The following is a 10,436-nucleotide window of genomic DNA, read 5'->3' as shown; positions in this document are numbered from 1 at the left end:
CTGAAGCTCCTCAAGGACAATTTCTTTAATGAGGTCTCGAAGAGCGGTCCTATCGGTTGCATTCAGCGCCGCCGCAGTCGTCGAAGCACAGTTAACGGGTCGGTTGTACTGGAGGCACCGGTCTTGTAGGGCTCGCTCTATAGCAGTAGCGTCCTTAACGAACTCTCTCACCGTTTTAGGTGGGTTGCGTACCAAGCCGGCAAACACCTGTTCTTTTACACCATGCATGAGATGCCGTAGCTTCCTTGGCTCACTCATATCAGGGTCGGCACGGCGAAAAAGGCGAGCCATGTCTTCCGCAAACATAGCCACGCTCTCAATTGGCTTCTGGATGCGCACTTCAAGCAGGCGCAGCGCATTGTCCCGTCGGTCAATTCTCGCGAAAGTGTCGACCAGCTGGCAGCGGAAGTCATCCCATGTGGATAAGCTGGCCTCGTGGTTTTCAAGCCACGTTCTAGCATTATCCTGAAGGGCAAAATAAACATTACAAAGCTTCTGGTCTGCGTTCCACTGGTTTATCTTGGCCACTCGCTCAAACTGGTCGAGCCAGTCCTCCACATCTTCAAACGCTTCCCCGCGAAAGCACTCTGGCACCTTGGTGTTCTGTAGAGTCACCGGCGTAGGGTTGGTATGTGCCATGACTTGGGAGGTCTGAGGAACTTGGGCGTTTGAGGAGTCGTTCGGTAGGTGACTGTACTCCGGCGCTAGGCCTAGAAGGCGGCGGCTAGCACGATGGACAGGCGTGTCGACGTTTGGGATCCGCTGTGGACTGCCGGAAGGAGTCCTATGCATACCCCAGCGCGCTCCGCCAGTGTCACGTCTCGGTAGAACACCAAGGAGAAACTAGCGATAGATGGTTTGAATGGTCGACCAGAACAAGTCTTGCGTTCAAGCTTCTTTCACTTCCAGGCTCGCGCTTGTCGTCTCAGATGTCATCTTTTGCGTCGTCTTCTATATGCGTCAATATTCTTTAACTTTAGTGGTAAACTCTTCATCCAGAAGCAGTTTTTCATTAAATTTCCATAGCTCCCAATTGAACGTTGTTGCCTTACTTTTCATGCCTAGAGTAATCATTACGACGGAGTGGTCACTAAAGCTCATGGGAAGTGTTTCATATTCCGAGCACTAGGGCACACAATCAATGGGAACATATATTCGGTCCAACCTTGCATGACAGCTACCTTGAAAGTGCGTGAACTTTGCTTGGCCTTCATGCGTCATTATACAGCCAGCATCTTCAAGCTCTGCCTTAATAACAATGTCAATAAGTAACTCTGCACTCTTGTCACGAAGGACACGGTCTGTTGTTCTATCTTCCGGTCTACAGACACAGTTGAAGTCTCCAAGCCGGAGAACACGCCTCTCATGTATTAAGAAAGATTTCATATAGTGAAAGAACTCTTCGCGCTCAAACGTTCTAGTCGGGGCATAAACGCAGATCACTCTCCAGTCCAATCCAGAAAAACTGAAATCACATATCAAAAGCCGACCACTCTCACACGAGAACACAGACTGCACACACTCTATGCGATTTCGAATGAAAATGACACATCCCCCCGATCTTCCAACCGCATGACAAACGCAAACACTATATCTAGAACGATATATTTCAGCCATTTTCTCTGTTTGTTGTTCGCTTTCCATTTTGCTCTCTTGAACTGCTAGTACATCAATTTCATTTTCCAGCAGAATGCGGTTCAGCTGCAGTTGTCTCCGACGCGTTGACAGCCCCCTCACATTTAGCGTGGCTACGCGCAAGCTAGTGGTTAAACTGGTCGCCATCTCAAGAAATTATAAATCGCGAAACATATATCACTCACATCGCTTTTGCAGAAAGACAGCATTGCGGTTGATCTGTTGCATGGGATGACCATTCTTCCTTTTTGGCGAGTCCGTCCGTCGTTCCAAGCGCTCCTCCCGATCATGGACCGGGCTTGTAACGTCTCGACCGGAAAGGGCACCCCCGCTATGGCGGATGCACAGGTGACACAGTTCTCCGGTCTGGGGGCACGTTTGGCCTTGGCTTGAAGGACGCCCGGCGAAGGGGGGCCGCCTTCAGTGGAGGCTGTTCGTTTTCCGCTCCTCCTTGGGTTGATCCCTCGTTGACACTGTCTTCGTGCACACGCTTCACAGGCAAGGTAGAAGCAGCTGGCATCTCAGCTTCAGTGTCCCCCTGTTCCTCACTGTGTTGCGTAGCCGAGGCTGGGCGTGCAGCACTGGCTTTGCCGTCTTCTTTCGAGGGGGTCTCGGTCCCAGCGACATTCGAAAACGGAACTATCAACTCTGATTCACAGTGTTCTTTAGGGGCAGGGGTCTTCTCAGAGGACTGTTCGTTCTGTTCTGCCTCCTCAGCGATTCCACTGCTCGCTTCCTCGGCGTCCACTGCGTCCATCAAGTGCTCGCCTGCCACTTCACTCGGCACGGGGCCTGCAACGTTGGCATACGTGCGCACACACTGGAACTTGTCATGGCCGTAGCGACGACACAGCCCGCAGCGCGGCACACGACACTCACGCCGTAAATGACCTTTCCCGCGGCACCGGAGGCAAAGCGGGGCTCTGCCTGGGACGTGGACGAGTGCGACGTCCTCGGCGACCCGAAGCTGATGCGGCGGGTCCTCAATGGTAACGCCCACTTTTAGCTTCAGCGTGACCGTTCGTGTCGTTGAAGCCTTGTCGACACACCCTTGTACTTTCCACTTGTCTCTTGAAATTTCAGTCACTTTTGCAAAAGCTGCCAACGCCGCTCGCACATCATCGTCTTGCACGCCGTGAAGCAGCCAGAAAAGCTTCAGCCTGATGCCTTGGTTACAGGGGTCAATGACTACGCAGCGGTGTTCCTTCACTTCAATAGCTTGGGCTTCCAAAATCTTCGCTTTCGCCTCTTCACCTTTAAACGTTACCGCCCACACGTGATTCATTTGGTATGCCCCGAGGGCAACCACTTCCGGCAGCAGTGAAAGACGAGTGAGGGAGTCTCGAAAGGGCTCCACCCGGTACGGCCTGGCTTTTATGTCGCCATGCAAAAAAACAGTATGTAAAACACTCGAACCTGTAGGCAGATGCGGTAGAACCAGTTCATAATCCTTGGTAGGCCTTTCCGTGCTCCTGATACCACGGCCAAGCTGGGCCGCTAAATCCGCTCCTTGGGAGCCCATGATAATCACGTCCGTCACGCTCGGTGGCCGGAAGTGGAAACCCTATACTAACCAGGAGGCGCAGGGAAAACGGCAGCGCTGATCTGAAATGGCGCAGAATGCAAAGAAGAAACAAAAACTAAGCTCCCCGTCGGGGAATCGAACCCCGGTCTCCCGCGTGATAGGCGGAGATACTGGCCACTATACTAACGAGGAGGCGGAGGGGAAACGGCAGCGCTGATCTGAAATGGCGCAGAATGCAAAAAAAGAAACAAAAACTAAGCTCCCCGTCGGGGAATCGAACCCCGGTCTCCCGCGTGACAGGCGGGGATACTGGCCACTATACTAACGAGGAGGCGCAGGGAAAACGGCAGCGCTGATCTGAAATGGCGCAGAATGCAAAAAATAAACAAAAACTAAGCTCCCCGTCGCGGAATCGAACCCCGGTCTCCCGCGTGATAGGCGGGGATACTGGCCACTATACTAACGAGGAGGCGCAGCGGAAACGGCAGCGCTGATCTGAAATGGCGCAGAATGCAAAAAAAGAAACAAAAACTAAGCTCCCCGTCGGGGAATCGAACCCTGGTCTCCCGCGTGATAGGCGGGGATACTGGCCACTATACTAAGAGGATTTTTTTTTTATTACCGACTTGGCAACTACAAAGAACGATGAAAAGTCGCATGGAATTAAAAACACAAGTCACTTTCTTACAGGTTTCTTGTGATAAAATGGATTAGGTGACATGAGCTTGTCCAAGACTGGCAGCCAATCCGGGGGTTCAGATTGCCCTCCGAAAACATCACGCGTGTACATTACACTTTCAACAAAGTATTGATGGGCTGGGTGTACGACAACATGCTCATGCCGAACATCCATCCGCGTTCTCCATATGCTGTGCATACACAAGACCATCAATAAATCACTGGGCACTTCTCCTGGCTGGGCGCATGGAAGGTAGCGTATGCCAAACGGCGTTATTGGTAAGTCCTTTTTAATAGTGCGCTGCAGCACGTCCCACAAAAAAACCGCATCGTGACAATCAAGGAAAATATGCTCTATGGTTTCCAGCTTATTGCAAATTAAACAGTCAGCAGACCAAGGCACGAAAAGGCCTTTGCTTTCCAGCCATGGCTTCACCGGAAGAGTGCCGGTATGCAATTGAAAAAAGAAAGATTTAGCGGACGATCTGATGGGCATTCTTTTCAGTCTCTTCAACACGTCCCGCTCCGGACCCAAAGCATATACAGCGCGATAAAGAGGCACAGGTAAAAAGGTTTCCAATAAATCTTTGTACAGCCGTTTTCGCGTAACAGTACACATATACTCATTTGAAAATCTCGCCTTCACTATTTGGAAGGACGCGACAACTTCGCGAAGAAAAGCACTTAGAGCCATTGGCCCTGTAGACATAGTCGAAACTACATATTCCGGCAGTGAATCACGCAATCGCACTTGGATTACCGTTCTATGAAAAACATCGCTTTGTTCGCGCAAAAAAAAGAACCTGGTTACAATCTGCTTTAAGTATAAATGTGACAAGCCCAGACCACCGTTATGCACCGTATGAAAAAGATTGCATCGACTGGTACGCTCCCATGTTGAAGCCCACACAAACGTGGCAAATACCCTATGCAGTTTTTGAACAGAGATTCTTGACATAGATAACACTTGCAGCATGTAAAAAATTTTTGCAACTAGGAACATATTGCAAACGGTAGCTCTTGCGAACATAGAAAAGTTATGTCCTCCCCATTTGTTTGTTTGGGTTTTCACTTGCTCAACTTCACCGGCCCAACATTCCTTGCTTTCACGGTAGTGCTTTAGTGGCACACCAAGGTAATTGCCTGGCGTTATTGTCCATTGCATACTGGAGAACAGTTCAGGCGCGTATTGCCAGTTTCCGTGCCAAAATCCTAAACACTTTGGCCAACTAATTTCACTTCCACTTGCAGTGCAAAAGGCAGTGGCTTCTTTTACAACTTCTTGCACGCTCTCATGGTCAGTACAAAAAACCGCAATATCGTCCGCGTATGCCAAAACCCGAACTTCACTTTGAAAAAATCTATAACCGCGTATGTTTGGCCTTGTAAGCAATCTTAGACAGAAAGGCTCCAGATAAAGCGCAAACAAAAGGGGAGACAGAGGACAGCCCTGCCTTACTGACGACTGAACAGGTATACGATCAGTTAACTGCTTATTCACGACCAGTCTCGCTGAACAGCACTCGTAAACCATTTTCACGCCCTTTGTAATCACGGAACCAGCATTGACATACTCTAAAACAGAGAACAAAATTTCATGTACCACTTTATCAAATGCTTTGTGGAGGTCTAATTGCATCATGGCTACGTGGTCATGCATCGCGTCACAACATTCGAGTACACTCCTTGCTGCGTGTATGTTAGTAAAAATGGTCCTTCCTTTTATACCGCATGTCTGATGTGGGCCTACAAGAGAAGTAATTACACGTTGGAGTCGTCGCCCTAATACTTTCATGTAAATTTTATAGTCAACATTCGTTAGACTTATAGGACGGTAAGACGCTACAGACTGAAGCTTAACATGGTCATCTGTTTTCGGGATTAATACAATGTGTGACATTCCAAAAGACGGAGGAGGTAAGTTCTTTTCGTAGCATTCACTAATAACTCTTTCCAGTAAAACAGCCATTTCAGTTGGAAAGGCCTTGTATATGGCAGCACCAAGACCATCTGGTCCGGGTGACTTACTGGAATTTAATTCCCCGATAGCGGCCTCAATTTCCTCAGAAGTAATACTTGCTTCAAGTGTCTGCGCCACTTCTTCTTCTACTCTTGGCATCAGCGACAGAAAGTCTTTTCTGAAGCGTTCAATGTCCGGTGTTTTCAGGCTAAACAATTCGCTGTAAAATTCTACAAACGCCCGTTCAATCGTTTTTTTTTTCCGAGGTGACTACGTTCTGATAGCAGATTTCTTTTATCTCTTTTGACACTGCGTACCTTTTTTCGTCACTAAGTGCCCTTTTCGTGGGCGTCTCTCGGAGCCACAATTTTTCGCTGCGTGCCCTTATCACCGCACTGCGATACTTCTCTTCGTCCATCACCTCAAGTTTGGTTTTTATCTTTTTAATATCTTGGGCGAACAAGCCAGGCTTAACGCTCTCCATGCTAAGCATGTATTCAAGTGTGCTACGAAGTTCTTTTTCTTGTTCTCTTTCTTTACGTCGGAGAGTGCATGCTCGGTTAATAACAGCTATCTTTATCTCGCACTTAAACTGCTCCCATGCTTGTATAAAATTAGAGTCATTTTGTAACATATGCTTAATATATTCTTTAACTTTAGTGGTAAACTCTTCATCCAGCAGCAGTTTTTCATTAAATTTCCATAGCTCCCAATTGAACGTTGTTGCCTTACTTTTCATGCCTAGAGTAATCATTACGAGGGAGTGGTCACTAAAGCTCATGGGAAGTGTTTGATATTCCGAGCACAAGGGCACACAATCAATGGGAACATATATTCGGTCCAACCTTGCATGACAGCTACCTTGAAAGTGCGTGAACTTTGCTTGGCCTTCATGCGTCATTATACAGCCAGCATCTTCAAGCTCTGCCTCAATAACAATGTCAATAAGTAACTCTGCACTCTTGTCACGAAGGACACGGTCTGTTGTTCTATCTTCCGGTCTACAGACACAGTTGAAGTCTCCAAGCAGGAGAACACACCTCTCATGTATTAGGAAGGATTTCATATAGTGAAAGAACTCTTCGCGCTCAAACGTTCTAGTCGGGGCATAAACGCAGATCACTCTCCAGTCCAATCCAGAAAAACTGAAATCACATATCAAAAGCCGACCACTCTCACACGAGAACACAGACTGCACACACTCTATGCAATTTCGAATGAAAATGACACATCCCCCCGATCTTCCAACCGCATGACAAACGCAAACACTATATCTAGAACGATATATTCCAGCCATTTTCTGTGTTTGTTGTTCGCTTTCCATTTTGCTCTCTTGAACTGCTGGTACATCAATTTCATTTTCCAGCAGAATGCGGTTCAGCTGCAGTTGTCTCCGACGCGTTGACAGCCCCCTCACATTTAGCGTGGCTACGCGCAAGCTAGTGGTTAAATTGGTCGCCATCTCAAGAAATTATAAATCGCGAAACTTATATCACTCACATCGCTTTTGCAGAAAGACAGCATTGCGGTTGATCTGCTGCACGGGATGACCATTCTTCCTTTTTGGCGAGTCCGTCCGTCGTTCCAAGCGCTCCTCCCGATCATGGACCGGGCTTGTAACGTCTCGACCGGAAAGGGCACCCCCGCTATGGCGGAGGCACAGGTGACACAGTTCTCCGGTCTGGGGGCACGTTTGGCCTTGGCTTGAAGGACGCCCGGCGAAGGGGGGCCGCCTTCAGTGGAGACTGTTCGTTTTCCGCTCCTCCTTGGGTTGATCCCTCGTTGACACTGTCTTCGTGCACACGCTTCACAGGCAAGGTAGAAGCAGCTGGCATCTCAGCTTCAGTGTCCCCCTGTTCCTCACTGTGTTGCGTAGCCGAAGCTGGGCGTGCAGCACTGGCTTTGCCGTCTTCTTTCGAGGGTGTCTCGGTCCCAGCGACATTCGACAACGGAACTATCAACTCTGATTCACGGTGTTCTTTAGGGGCAGGGGTCTTTTCAGAGGACTGTTCGTTCTGTTCTGCCTCCTCAGCGATTCCACTGCTCGCTTCCTCGGCGTCCACTGCGTCCATCAAGTGCTCGCCTGCCACTTCACTCGGCACGGGGCCTGCAACGTTGGCATACGTGCGCACACACTGGAACTTGTCATGGCCGTAGCGACGACACAGCCCGCAGCGCGGCACACGACACTCACGCCGTAAATGACCTTTCCCGCGGCACCGGAGGCAAAGCGGGGCTCTGCCTGGGACGTGGACGAGTGCGACGTCCTCGGCGACCCGAAGCTGATGGGGCAGGTCCTCAATGGTAACGCCCACTTTTAGCTTCAGCGTGACCGTTCCTGTCGTTGAAGCCTTGTCGACACACCCTTGCACTTTCCACTTTTCTCTTGATATTTCGGTGACTTTTCCAAAAGCCGCCAACGCCGCTCGCACATCATCGTCGTGCACGCCGTGAAGCAGCCAGAAAAGTTTTAACCTGATGCCTTGGTTACAGGGGTCAATGACCACGCATCGGTGCTCCTTCACTTCGAAAGCTTCGGCTTGCAAAATCTTCGCCTTCCCCTCTTCACCTTTAAACGTTACCGCCCACACGCGATTCATTTGGTATGCCCCGAGGGCAACCACTTCCGGCAGCAGTGAAAGACGAGCGAGGGAGTCTCGAAAGTGCTCCACCCGGTACGGCCTGGCTTTTATGTCGCCATGCAAAAAAACAGTATGTAAAACACTCGAACCTGTAGGCAGATGCGGTAGAACCAGTTCATAATCCTTGGCAAGCCTTTCCATACTCCTGATACCACGGCCCAGCTGGGCCGCTGAATCCGCTCCTTGGGAGCCCATGATGAACACGTCCGTCAAGCTCGGTGGCCGGAAGTAGAATCACTATACTAACGAGGAGGCAAAGGGAAGGGCTAAGTGCTGTTCTGATATTCCGCATAATGGAAGAAAGAAACAAAAACTAAGCTCCCCGTCGAGGAATAGAACCCCGGTCTCCCGCGTGACAGGCGGGGATACTGGCCACTATACTAACGAGGAGGCAAAGGGAAGGGCTAAGTGCTGTTCTGATATGGCGCATAATGAAAGAAAGAAACAAAAACTAAGCTCCCCGTCGAGAAATAGAACCCCGGTCTCCCGCGTTTTTTTTTTTTCTTTATTGCCTGACTTTGACACAAATACAACGCACTGGAAAACAAAAACAACAGGAACAAAGGAATAATATATGTACACAAAGCTAGTTCGCGTTGCCTATCCCCCACTGAGGGGCAGGCATTGTCATTTTAAAATTCCTTGAGCACCGTCAAAGGTTCCAGCTTTGACAGCCACTCAGGAGCACATGGTTGCAATTTAAGCACGTCGAGTCATCGCTGCACACTTTCACGGAAATACATGCGGGCTGGGCGTGCATCTGGATCGCAGTGATAACCAGCCATTCGTGCGCGCCATATACTGTGGAGGCACATTAACATAACCTGGTCTAACGGCATATCATCGTGGTTATCCAATGGCAAATACCTAATGCCATGGGAATCAAGTGGCAACTGTTTTTTAATTGTCCTTTGCAGAACATCCCACAAATATACCCCCTCCCAGCAATGCAAAAACACGTGATCTATTGTCTCTGGCTGTTTGCAGATGAGACATTGGGCCCCCCACGGTAGGAAAATACCCTTTTCCTCCATAAATGATTTTACACTCAAACTACCGGTGTGTAGCATAAAGAAAAAAGTTTTAGCTCCCGTAGCAACTTGCATTTTCTTTACGCGTTTTAATACATTACTTCCTGTGCCTCCATAGTATAAAGCTCGGTACAAGGGCACCGGGAACACCACTTCACAAACATCCTTGTATAATGTTCTCCTGTTAACATTACTTAAATACTCTTTCGAAAAACGTGCGCTTAAGAATTTCACGCTCAAAACAATTTCCCTAAAGAATCCAAAAAGAGATCCCGGCATACATTGCGTATAAACTACGAAATCAGGCAACGCTCGACCAAGTCTTTGTTGACACACTGTGCGCAGGAATGGATCACTGGCATCCCTAAAAAACATAAACCGGTTGACAATCTGTCGCACAAACAAATGACCCAGACCAAGCCCTCCATGCTTCACCTGCCGGAACAAATTTGTCCGACTGCACCTCTCCCAACTCGAGGCCCAAACAAACACCGCAAAAACTCGATGCAATTTTTGTACATTTACACGGGAGCAATGCAACACTTGCATTACATACCATAACTTACTAATTAAAAACAGGTTGCAAACTGCGGCTCTTGCAAATATTGATAATTGAGCGCTTTTCCATTTCTCCGCTCTTTCACGGGTTTCTCTGACCTGCTCTAGCCAGTAAGGCTCGCTTTCCTTGTAAAATTCCAAGGGCACACCCAAGTACTTTGCAGGCGTTGTAACCCACGACACATTAGCGAAAGTGTTGGGGGTCGGCTGCCAGTCTCCGTGCCAAAATCCCAGGCACTTACCCCAGTGAACTTTACTCCCTGTGACTTTGCTAAAATGTTTTACCACCTCCACTGTCCTCTTTATACTCTCCTTATTCACACAAAAAACCGCAACGTCGTCTGCGTAAGCCAGCAATTTGACTTCTGACTCCTGCAGTCGAAAACCATCAATGTCATTGTTTTGTA

The 10,436-nt window shown here is 48.8% G+C and overlaps 2 non-coding genes across 2 annotated transcripts; both read right to left on the bottom strand.

The window, feature by feature from the left end:
- Window positions 1-3,280: 3,280 nt before the first annotated feature.
- TRNAD-AUC (transfer RNA aspartic acid (anticodon AUC)) lies at window positions 3,281-3,352 on the bottom strand. The gene has a single exon. It is a non-coding gene; the product is annotated as a tRNA-Asp (tRNA).
- Window positions 3,353-3,419: 67 nt separating this feature from the next.
- On the bottom strand, window positions 3,420-3,491 carry TRNAD-GUC (transfer RNA aspartic acid (anticodon GUC)). The gene has a single exon. It is a non-coding gene; the product is annotated as a tRNA-Asp (tRNA).
- Between the last annotated feature and the right edge of the window lie 6,945 nt (window positions 3,492-10,436).

Source organism: Amblyomma maculatum, chromosome 9 (genome assembly GCF_055883805.1).
Source record: "Amblyomma maculatum isolate TAMU_Amacu chromosome 9, ASM5588380v1, whole genome shotgun sequence".
NCBI lineage: Eukaryota > Metazoa > Arthropoda > Arachnida > Ixodida > Ixodidae > Amblyomma > Amblyomma maculatum.
Note: the sequence above shows the minus strand (reverse complement) of the source record. Positions and strands in the feature narration are given on the sequence as shown.